Raw genomic sequence first — 11,984 nt, 5'->3', positions numbered from 1 at the left:
GGCTTAGAATATCCACCCTGTCCGGAATAGTTGCGGACACCTGCCGGGCTTTGTGGAATGTACTCTGGGATGAGTTTATACCCCTACCCACCTTGGACAAGTGGCTTGAAATTGCGGAAATATTCTGGAGTGTGTGTGATTTCCCAAACTGTTTGGGAGCGGTTGATGGAAAGCACATTCACATTATCAAACCAGCCCGAACAGGATCGGAGTACTTCAATTACAAAAAATATTTTTCTGTTGTGCTCATGGCAATAGCCGATGTGGACTGTCGCTTCATCGCCGTGGACATTGGAGCTTTTGGCCGTGGCAACGATTCCCAGACTTTTAAGAACTCTGATATGGGCCGCCATGTGTATGGCAAAAATTTTAATTTTCCACGGCCACAACCGCTCCCCAACACTCAAGGTCCACCGATGCCATTTGTTATGGTTGGGGATGAGGCCTTTCAGATGTGTGAAAACCTACTGAAGCCCTATTCCAGTCGGGACTTGAACCACACTAGAAGGATCTTTAACTACAGACTGACCAGGGCCCGAAGAACAGTAGAGTGTACCTTTGGGATTCTAGTCTCAAAATGGCGCATTCTTGCATCAGCCATTAATCTAAAATTGGAGACAGTCAAAGCCAGTGTGGTTCTGCACAATTATATAATGGCAAAGGAGCAACCCCACATTGAACTGGACGAACCAGTTGCACACCCACTGCCCTGTTGAGTATAGTTCGCATTGTATGTCCACCATTTTCTCTTCAGACTGCAACACTAGTCACAGACTAAGCAGAAGGAAGAGATTATGGAGATAATACATCAATTCATTTTTGGGCCCACCTCATATCTTTATACTAAAGACACACATAGCTGCAGTCTGTTATTTGCTAACTACTGGAGATATGATGTGGCCCAAAAATAAAGAGTGTGGCGAAGTTTCTTATTTGGCGCACGGTGTGTGTTGCCGGCGGCGAAAGACACAATAAACCAAACATAATTAAGGCAAAAAAAATTGTATTTATTTTTTAACAACAAAAATATTTACTTACTGTGCCGGCTTGGGGTAGAGTGATGTAAACGGGGGGTGTGAAGCACTGAGGCCTGGCTAACCGTGGACGACGCAGAGGTGGCAGGAGAAGGGGCAATGAAAATAGTGGGGTCTGGTAGTTCGGGGATGGGGCTTGACACATGAGAGGCTTGAGACGCACTGGAAGGGTGAAACACGCCTGACATTACAGACACACTGGGAGGTGAAGGGGGAGGAATACTAAGAGTCCGCTGTTTTTTTTTTTTTTTGGGGGGGATAGCGTGGTTCTGGGAAGCATCGGTGGGCTCATCTGTCTTGGCATGGTTGTGGTGGCTGACCTGTCAGGGTCTGGCTGCACTGTGTCAGAGTCCATAGTGCTCGTAGAGCGTGCAGCCATGCCAGAGTCCATAGTGCTCGTAGAGCGTGCAGCCATGCCAGAGTCCATAGTGCTCGTAGAACATGCAGCCATGCCAGAGTCCATAAGAAAATCAATACCAAAAATTAACCAGACGCAAAATCCTGTGGAATAGAAATATACAGATTATGGCAATACAATACAACCTAATGCACGGGATAAATACTTACGTTCTCTGTGCAAGGACCGGTCTTAAAAATGCCAGAACGCGATGGTATATTTTTGGATCCTTGCTCCTGAACCACTGGGAACACGGCTCTCTTGACGCAGGTCCTTGTTGAAGTGGTCCTTCATCGAACGCCAACGTGTTTTGACTTTGTCCACTGTTAAAAAAAATTATGGTCAGAAAATTGACTTTTTGCCGTGCTCACACAACTGTGTGTGATGAGAGAAACTCCTGAGAGTTTCTTTCATCACACACAGTTGAGTGAGCACGGCCAAGGTCTCTGCTGCTTCACACTGCAGTGCAATACTTACCAAATGCACTTTGGACCCGAGTCGGGGCGTTGTCCCAGCCATCCCACATCTCTTTGGCCACCTCATTCCATAGGCGCCGGATCGTGACGTTGTTTGAGTGCAGTGGATCCCGGGTGTCCCACAACGGGACTCGCTCCTGGACCAGGGAGATGAGGAGGTAATTTTCAATTAGGTCATCCTCCCGTTGTGGAACCTAAAAATTAAATAAAGTCATTAAAGTTTGGTCAATTAACATAAGGAAAAGAAAGAAAAAAGATGCTGAGAAATGGCATGAATAGGAAAGTCAACATACAAAAGGATTCCAGAAGAAAAAAGTAAAGAAATAGGAATGAAAAGAAAGGAAGATTCAAGAATATTACACGGAGGATACAGTAAACATTCAGCCTTGTATACGTACCCGCTGCCGTCTTTCCACCCGACCTTGACTCCGCTGCTCCTGCCCAGTCTCTGCCGCAGTTGAAGAAGAGCTCTAAAAAAAATGAAAAACTAAAATTGTCACATGTGTAGATGTGACATTGAATACTTACCAATCTGAGGAGGCAAGTACCTCACTGACATGTTCGACTTCCGACGGCCCAGGATGTTGCTCCTCATCAGAAGAAGAAGAAGACATTCTGATGCATGTAGAAAGAAAGAAATGCAAGAAATTAGGACATGTAGAGACAGAAAATAGAAAATAAAGGCATTGGCTAGGATATACTCACATTGTTCAGAGGCTTGTTTTCTCAAAGGTGCTGTGGTCTGTATGCTCTGCTTGGCTGTCTGCTGTCGTCCATCTGTTCTGCTTGGCTGTCTGCTGTGGTCCATCTGTTCTGCTTGGCTGTCTGCTGAGTAGTGACTTGCAAATGTCCACTACCTCCCTTTATCACCTCGTATGTGGGGGGTGGCTTATCAGTGTCTAGACATGTTTTTCTCTTATGAAACGCAAGCGTTCACGAGCGCAAGCAAACGCATGTGCTTGTGAACGCATGCGTTCATATAGACAACTATGCGTTTTTTGGCGCATTCCTTGCGCAATCGACCGCATACGTTTCCAGGCGGCAAATTGACGCCTCAAAAAAATTACTACATGTTGCATTTCTGCGGCAAACCGCAGACGACGAGACGACGCATGCGTTGTCAAACGTGGCAAAGCGCGAACAATCACAAACGCATGCTTCCCTAATGATAAAGCTAGGAATACACAACGCATGCTTTATTTGCGATATTTATTTGCGATATTTGCGGAAGAAACGCTGCGGACACAACCGCAAATGTGAAACCGGCCTAAGACAAATTTGAACCAGAAGATCGTTCTGCCATTTTTTTGTCAGCTTCCACGTAATGAGAAGGAAAGATTATTCCACATTCTGGAAGTAAGAAGATCAGTGATGCATTACGTGGAAGCTACAGATTCCTGGAGACAGGTCTTAAACCTGTTTGTACAGCATGCAGAATAAATAAGGAATAAAGGCAAGAAAGCCTCAAAGGTGACCCTATCCAGATGGATTACTTCAGTTATTTCTATGGCATATGAATCGGAAAGGAAAGAAACCCCACTTAACATTAAAAGCTAGACATAGTATCAGGTAAACAGCCAGCCTACGGACGGAAAGTCTTCCAAGCAGTAGTCACACCCTGAGAAGCCATTTATTTGTATTTCTCCTGTCGTGCTGTTGTAAGAATTGCAGGAAAGCGGGATGCAGTGACGAGCAGGAGGCAGTGCAAGAGCTAAAGGTTTTATTACAAGGGATACTCCTTGCAGGGAGAGGAAGGGTTAAGAGGTGAGTAAAACTGGGTATAGTGTCAGGGTGAGAACAGTTATAAAACTGGTAAACGTATCCATCTGATGGTTTCCGGGTGGTGCAACCATGGAATCCCACGGTGGCGCCGTAAGTGACAGGTGAAGTCTCTGGCCTGTTCCTGAATTAAATTTATGCATTGATTCTTGAGAGAAGGCACGCATCCTGACACCCAGAGGCGAGGTTCTCGATTACTGGGCTGAAGTACGTGGTGTGAAGCAGTCTCTGACATCACCAGAAAGCGTCTAAGTTCAGTGGCGGCGGGGATAAGGTGGCTCGCCTGGTAAGGTTTGGGCCGCGAACTCACGGCAGTCAGAGGAACGATGCGGGTAAAACTCTCAGTCACAGGAGTCCGAGGATGCACGGATTCACATCGTCCACATGCAGAGTGTGCAAGGCCTGAGGTGCTGCAGCGCAGGACTGTCCTATTGAGTAGTCCCCACCAAGTGTCCCAATTTCCCACGCAAACCGCCTTTTTTTCCTGACATGCCCCCTACAGTCAGGGCTGTATTTTCCACTAGGCACTTGAAGGCATGTGGCTAGGGCGGGGACGATGCGGGGGGCGTCACCTGAGCAAGGTTTTTTTTTTTTTTAAAGTCCTGGGTAACCTCCTGACATATCCTGCATACAGGAGGGGGGGATGTGAGCCATGCATACAGGGGGGGAATTATGAGCCATGCATAACTGACTTTATGCCTTACTTCAAATACCGCAGGACAGTTGATTATAGGTTGGCTGTCTACCATACATCACCTAAGCAGACATAGGGGGCAAGCGTGGAGAGGGGCGTCTCTAGGGTCCCAGAATAGCTCCGAGCCTTCCCGTCAAATGGGTGCGTCCTATCCAGATAAACTTGGGGGACGGAGAGAAAGAGAAAGAGATAGTCCTCACAACTTCTGTTCTCGTTCTATCTCGAATGCTCAGCGGGGAAGAACTACAACACACAGGCGCTAGTGGTAAGCAACGATTTCCACCTGCAAAGGGAACTCTGGATGTGCCTTCGGACCGGCCGGTCTCAGACAGCCCTGTTAACAGTGCTCTGGATTGAGGATCCTGAAGTCTTCAGTAAAAGGTAAAGAGACTGCAACCCCGTGTCCTCGTTATTGACTGCACCTCACACCATCGCCACCTACACTACTGGGAAGCCCTGGGGATATACTTCACCTGTGGGAAGGTATACCATCTAGCTGCCATTACATCACCCCAGTGGACCCCAAGCAGCGTCGGTCGACCTGACCGAATACCACAGGTGGCGTCAAGAAACCTTAGCCGACTTTCATCACCCGTTTTATCGGACGCCGCTTAGCAGGGTCACGGACCGGGTCCAGCCACCGTGACAACCATAGAACTGAGCCAGAGAGGACCGGTACCGAGTAACCCGCGGCCCTGCGTCTGGGAGCGCTCCACATACAGGAGGGGGGATATGAGCCATGCATATGCAGCGCCCCAGAGACTTGGTCGTTGCAGTAATGTCACTCTGCCACTAAGGAGGGTGATGTTATGTCTGATTGCACTAAAGGAGTTCACCTGACCGGGTATCAAAAGCACACATTACACTTCACACTCTGGCCACTAGGGGGAGCAAAAGGCACTATGTATTAGGCAACTCCTCACACTGGTAAAACTAGGGATTGGATAGGAAGTTAGAACAGCACGCAGCCTGGGGAGAGTCCAGGGAGGACCTGTCAGGGGTGGGTTCCTGACAGGGGCCTAGCAGAACAAATAGAAAGCAACAGAACCGCGCCTGCACTACCTTGCGGCGGTATCCTAAGAAAGGACAAGAAGAGAAGGATATTGTGGAAAGTAAGAAACGAGATCAAGCACAAAGGAGAGCCAGTAGGAGTCGTGCCCCGAGAACGGCAACTTCCTACTGAGGCGCGTAGCCGGTGACCGGAACACCGAGGAAGTAACTGACTTTATGCCTTACTTCAAATACGGCAGGACAGTTAATTATAGGTTGGCTGTCTACCATACATTACCTAAGCAGACATAGGGGGCAAGCGTGGAGAGGGGCGTCTCTAGGGTCCCAGAATAGCTCCGAGCCTTCCCGTCAAGCAGGTGCGTCATATCCAGATAAACTTGGGGGACAGAGAGAGAGAGAAAGAGAAAGAACGAGAACAGAAGTTGTGAGGACTATCCCGAATGCTCAGCAGGGAAGAACTACAACACACAGGCGCTAGTGGTAGGCAACGATTTCCACCTGCAAAGGGAACTCTGGATGTGCCTTCGGACCGGCCGGTCTCAGACAGCCCTGTTAACAGTGCTCTGGATTGAGGATCCTGAAGTCTTCAGTAAAAAGGTAAAGAGACTGCAACCCCGTGTCCTTGTTATTGACTGCACCTCACACCATCGCCACCTACACTACTGGGAAGCCCTGGGGATATACTTCACCTGTGGGAAGGTATACCATCTAGCTGCCATTACATCACCCCAGTGAACCCCAAGCAGCGTCGGTCGACCTGACCAAATACCACAGGTGGCGTCACGAAACCTTAGCTGACTTTCATCACCCCTTTTATTGGACGCCCCTTAGCAGGGTCACGGACCGGGTCCAGCCACCGTGACAACCATAGAACTGAGCCAGAGAGGACCGGTACCGAGTAACCCGCGGCCCTGCTTCTGGGGGTGCTCCAACTTGGCGTCACGAACAGGATCCTACTTAAGCCTGAAGAAACAGGTCATGTGTGCCTTGGAACTGTGTTGGAGTTGTGCTTGAACTGTGGTTTATTACAAAGACTGTGCGTTGCTAATTGCCGCCAAGATTCCCGCCAAGACCGCCGCCATTGCCGCGCCACGAGGAGCGCAGGAGAAGAAGAAGGGCGTGCCATGGGAGGAGATCGCGAAAGCGGCGCCAAAAGTAGCGACCGCCCCCTCTGACTACGGCTGCAGGATGATGAGCTAAGGAATGCAGGAGCTCAAACCCCAGAGAATGGAGGAGCCTTGTGTGTGTGCCGCCGCAGATCAAGAAGTAGAGACGACGACCAGCGAGTACCTGAATCGCGACTAAGTAGTCCAGGACCCCCTCAGCCCACCAGAGGCGACCCAGTGCCTGCCGCTACTGGAGGCGTCAGACCTCCCGACTCCAGACGTGGGGTCGGCGACGGCGAAGAAATGCAAGCCGGAGCTGTGCAAGAAGATCGCACAGGGAGAGCTGTGGTCAGAGCCGCAGCAGACTCCAGTGTCCTCGTCAGCGGAGCCGATCGACATCGGTGGAACCACATCAGACGCAGGTACCAAAAGCGACCCTGCCCCACCAACCGATCCCCGTCCCATCTATGACTGGTCTCCCGCTGCTGAGATTGTGGTGGCGGCCCTCTACGCCATGAAGGGGATATTGCCCCCGCTACCAACATCTATGGGCGAACCGTTAGACGTGAGTCACGAGGGGTGTTGTGAGTTCTGTTTTTGGGCTCCCTCTGGTGGTTACTGATGGTACTGGGTGATTTGTGTTCTGCTGTCTCTGGTGTCCACCTGTTCTATTAGGATTTGGGTGTTTCCTATTTAACCGGGCTTTCTTGTCATTTCCCCGCCGGCTATCAAGGTTATCAGAGTGTTTTGTTACCTCAGCTTCTGGCTTCAGTAATCTTCAGGACAAGCTAAGTTTTTGATTTACTTGTTCCACGTTTTGATTTATTTTTGTCTTATCCAGCTTGCATATAATTGTTTCTTTGCTGCTGGTTGCTCTAGCGGGCTGTAATTGCTCCTCATGTTCCATGAGTTGGAACATGAGTTTAAGTAATTACAGGATGGTTTTTTGAAGGGTTTTTTGCTGACCGCGCAGTTTACTTTTGTATCCTCTGCTATCTAGTTTTAGCGGGCCTCATTTTGCTGAATCTGATTTCATACTGTGTATGTGCCTTCCTCTCATTTCACCGTCATTATATGTGGGGGGCTGCTATTTCTGTGGGGTATTTCTCTGGAGGCAAGAGAGGTCTGTGTTTCTTCTAATAGGGGAGGTTAGATCTTCGGCTGGTGCGAGACGTCTAGGATCAACGTAGGCACGTTCCCCGGCTATTGTTATTTGTGTGTTCAGGTTTAGGGTCGCGGTCAGCTCAGGTTCCATCACCCTAGAGCTCGTTGGTGCTTGTCCTTTTGTGATTCCCTGCCATTGGAATCATGACAGTATAGCCGGCCCAAAAATGTTTGGGCTGAAGTAGGAGGAAAAGTAGTCTGAGGAAGTTTTTTTTTTTTTTTTTTTTTTTCTCCTCTGAGGTTGCTGCCTAGCCCTAATTGCAGCCTGGCTGATTTTTTTTTTTTTTTTTTCCTCCTCTTAATCCTTGAATGGCTCTGACCTTAGCTGTTTATCATGGACGTCCAGAGTTTAGCTTCCAGCTTGAATAATCTTGCTGCTAAGGTTCAAAATATACAAGATTTTGTTGTACATGCTCCTATGTCTGAACCTAGAATTCCTATTCCAGAGTTCTTTGCTGGAGATAGATCTAGTTTTCTGAATTTTAGGAACAATTGCAAGCTGTTCCTTTGTTTGAAATCTCGCTCTTCTGGAGACCCTGCTCAGCAGGTTAAGATTATTATATCTTTCCTGCGGGGTGACCCTCAAAATTGGGCATTTGCATTGGCACCAGGGGATCCTGCGTTGCTTAATGTGGATGCGTTTTTTCTGGCATTGGGTTTGCTCTATGAGGAACCTAACCAAGAGATTCAGGCTGAAAAAGCTTTATTAGCTTTCTCTCAGGGGCAAAATGAAGCAGAAATATATTGTCAAAAATTTCGGAAATGGTCAGTGCTTACTCAGTGGAATGAGTGCGCCCTGGCTGCAAAGTTCAGAGATGGCCTTTCTGAGGCCATTAAAGATGTTATGGTGGGGTTCCCTGCGCCTACGGGTCTGAATGAGTCTATGACTATGGCTATTCAGATTGATCGGGGTTTACGGGAGCGCAAACCTGTGCACCATTTGGCGGTGTCTTCTGAACAGGCACTTGAGACAATGCAATGTGATAGAGTTCAGTCTAGAAGTGAACGGCAAAACTATAGGCGGAAAAATGGGTTGTGCTTTTATTGTGGTGATTCAGCTCATGTTATATCAGCATGCTCTAAACGCACAAAAAAGGTTGATAAGTCTGTTGCCATTAGTACGTTACAGTCTAAGTTCATTCTGTCTGTGACTCTGATTTGCTCATTATCATCCATTTCCGTCGATGCCTATGTAGATTCAGGCGCTGCCCTGAGTCTTATGGATTGGTCATTTGCCAAGCGATGTGGGTTTAGTCTTGAGCCTCTGGAAGTCCCTATTCCTTTGAAGGGAATTGACTCTACACCTTTAGCTATGAATAAACCTCAGTACTGGACACAAGTGACCATGCGTATGACTCCCGTTCATCAGAAGGTGATTCGCTTCCTGGTGTTGTATAATTTACATGATGTTCTAGTACTTGGTCTGCCATGGTTACAAACTCATAATCCAGTCCTTGACTGGAAAACAATGTCTGTGTTAAGCTGGGGATGTCAGGGGGTTCATGATGATGCACCTCCGATTTCTATCGCTTCATCTACTCCTTCTGAGGTTCCTGTATTTTTGTCGGATTATCGGGATGTTTTTGAGGAGCCTAAGCTCAGTTCGCTTCCTCCTCACAGGGATTGCGATTGTGCTATAGATTTAATTCCTGGTAGTAAATTTCCTAAAGGTCGTTTGTTCAATCTGTCAGTGCCAGAGCATACTGCTATGCGGGATTATGTTAAGGAGTCCTTGGAAAAGGGACGTATCCGTCCATCTTCGTCCCCTTTGGGAGCAGGTTTTTTTTTCGTGGCCAAGAAAGATGGGTCCTTGAGACCTTGTATAGATTATCGTCTTTTGAATAAGATTACCGTAAAATATCAGTATCCTTTGCCTTTGTTGACTGATTTGTTTGCTCGCATTAAGGGGGCTAAATGGTTCACTAAGATTGATCTCCGGGGTGCGTATAATCTTATACGAATAAAGCAAGGTGATGAGTGGAAAACCGCATTTAATACGCCTGAGGGCCATTTTGAGTATTTGGTAATGCCTTTCGGACTTTCTAATGCTCCTTCAGTCTTCCAGTCCTTTATGCACGATATTTTCCGTGAATATCTGGATAAATTTATGATTGTGTATTTGGATGATATTTTGTTTTTTTCTGATGACTGGGAGTCTCATGTTCAGCAGGTCAGGAAGGTGTTTCAGGTCCTGCGGGCTAATTCCTTGTTTGTAAAGGGCTCAAAGTGTCTCTTTGGAGTCCAGAAGATTTCTTTCTTGGGGTATATTTTTTCCCCTTCTACTATTGAGATGGATCCCGTCAAGGTTCGGGCTATTTGTGACTGGACGCAGCCTGCATTGTTATGGCTGGCAATCAGGCAACACAGCGTGCAGTAATCAGCGCACATACAGAGATCTGGCAATAACCAAAAACAATAGGACGAGCTCTGAGACGTGGAATCTCTGTAGACTGCAGTACCTGATCTATCCTCACATAACTATAAGCAGCAGTGGATTGCGCCTATCACTACCTATGCAACCCGACACTGCCTGAGGAGCTGACTAGCCTGAAGATAGAAATACAAGCCTGACTTACCTCAGAGAAATACCCCAAAGGAATAGGCAGCCCCCCACATATAATGACTGTTAGCAAGATGAAAAGACAAACGTAGGAATGAAATAGATTCAGCAAAGTGAGGCCCGATATTCTAGACAGAGCGAGGATAGCAAAGAGAACTATGCAGTCTACAAAAAACCCTAAAACGAAAACCACGCAAAGGGGCAAAAAGACCCACCGTGCCGAACTAACAGCACGGCGGTGCACCCCTTTGCTTCTCAGAGCTTCCAGCAAAAATTAATAGCAAGCTGGACAGAAAAAACAGAAAACAAACTAGAAGCACTTATCTAGCAGAGCAGCAGGCCCAAGGAAAGATGCAGTAGCTCAGATCCAACACTGGAACATTGACAAGGAGCAAGGAAGACAGACTCAGGTGGAGCTAAATAGCAAGGCAGCCAACGAGCTCACCAAAACACCTGAGGGAGGAAGCCCAGAGACTGCAATACCACTTGTGACCACAGAAGTGAACTCAGCCACAGAATTCACAACAGTACCCCCCCCTTGAGGAGGGGTCACCGAACCCTCACCAGAACCCCCAGGCCGACCAGGATGAGCCACATGAAAGGCACGAACAAGATCTGGGGCATGGACATCAGAGGCAAAAACCCAGGAATTATCTTCCTGAGCATAACCCTTCCATTTGACCAGATACTGGAGTTTCCGTCTAGAGACACGAGAATCCAAAATCTTCTCCACAATATACTCCAATTCCCCCTCCACCAAAACAGGGGCAGGAGGCTCCACAGATGGAACCATAGGTGCCACGTATCTCCTCAACAACGACCTATGGAATACATTATGTATGGAAAAGGAGTCTGGGAGGGTCAGACGAAAAGACACCGGATTGAGAATCTCAGAAATCCTATACGGACCAATAAAACGAGGTTTAAATTTAGGAGAGGAAACCTTCATAGGAATATGACGAGAAGATAACCAAACCAGATCCCCAACACGAAGTCGGGGTCCCACACGGCGTCTGCGATTAGCGAAAAGCTGAGCCTTCTCCTGGGACAAGGTCAAATTGTCCACTACCTGAGTCCAGATCTGCTGCAACCTGTCCACCACAGAATCCACACCAGGACAGTCCGAAGACTCAACCTGTCCTGAAGAGAAACGAGGATGGAACCCAGAATTGCAGAAAAATGGAGAGACCAAGGTAGCCGAGCTGGCCCGATTATTAAGGGCGAACTCAGCCAACGGCAAAAATGACACCCAATCATCCTGGTCAGCGGAAACAAAACATCTCAGATATGTTTCCAAGGTCTGATTGGTTCGTTCGGTCTGGCCATTAGTCTGAGGATGGAAGGCCGAGGAGAAAGATAGGTCAATGCCCATCCTACCACAAAAGGCTCGCCAGAACCTCGAGACAAACTGGGAACCTCTGTCAGAAACAATATTCTCAGGAATGCCATGTAAACGAACCACATGCTGGAAGAACAAAGGCACCAAATCAGAGGAGGAAGGCAATTTAACCAAGGGCACCAGATGGACCATTTTAGAAAAGCGATCACAGACCACCCAAATGACCGACATTTTTTGAGAAACGGGAAGGTCAGAAATGAAATCCATCGAAATATGTGTCCAAGGCCTCTTCGGGACCGGCAAGGGCAAAAGCAACCCACTGGCACGTGAACAGCAGGGCTTAGCCCTAGCACAAATTCCACAGGACTGCACAAAAGCACGCACATCCCGTGACAGAGATGGCCACCAGAAGGATCTAGCAACC

At 47.9% G+C, this 11,984-nt stretch overlaps 1 long non-coding RNA gene across 1 annotated transcript; it reads right to left on the bottom strand.

The window, feature by feature from the left end:
- Positions 1 to 1,045: 1,045 nt before the first annotated feature.
- Positions 1,046 to 2,324, bottom strand: LOC138658015 (uncharacterized). The gene is made up of 3 exons (XR_011317296.1): positions 2,306 to 2,324; positions 1,909 to 2,101; positions 1,046 to 1,754 (listed from the first exon to the last, which is right to left on the bottom strand). It is a non-coding gene; the product is annotated as an uncharacterized lncRNA (long non-coding RNA).
- Positions 2,325 to 11,984: the final 9,660 nt, after the last annotated feature.

The sequence above is a fragment of the Ranitomeya imitator genome, chromosome 1 (assembly GCF_032444005.1).
Source record: "Ranitomeya imitator isolate aRanImi1 chromosome 1, aRanImi1.pri, whole genome shotgun sequence".
NCBI lineage: Eukaryota > Metazoa > Chordata > Amphibia > Anura > Dendrobatidae > Ranitomeya > Ranitomeya imitator.
The sequence above is the reverse complement of the archived record's forward strand: the minus strand, read 5'-3'. Positions and strand labels throughout refer to the sequence as shown.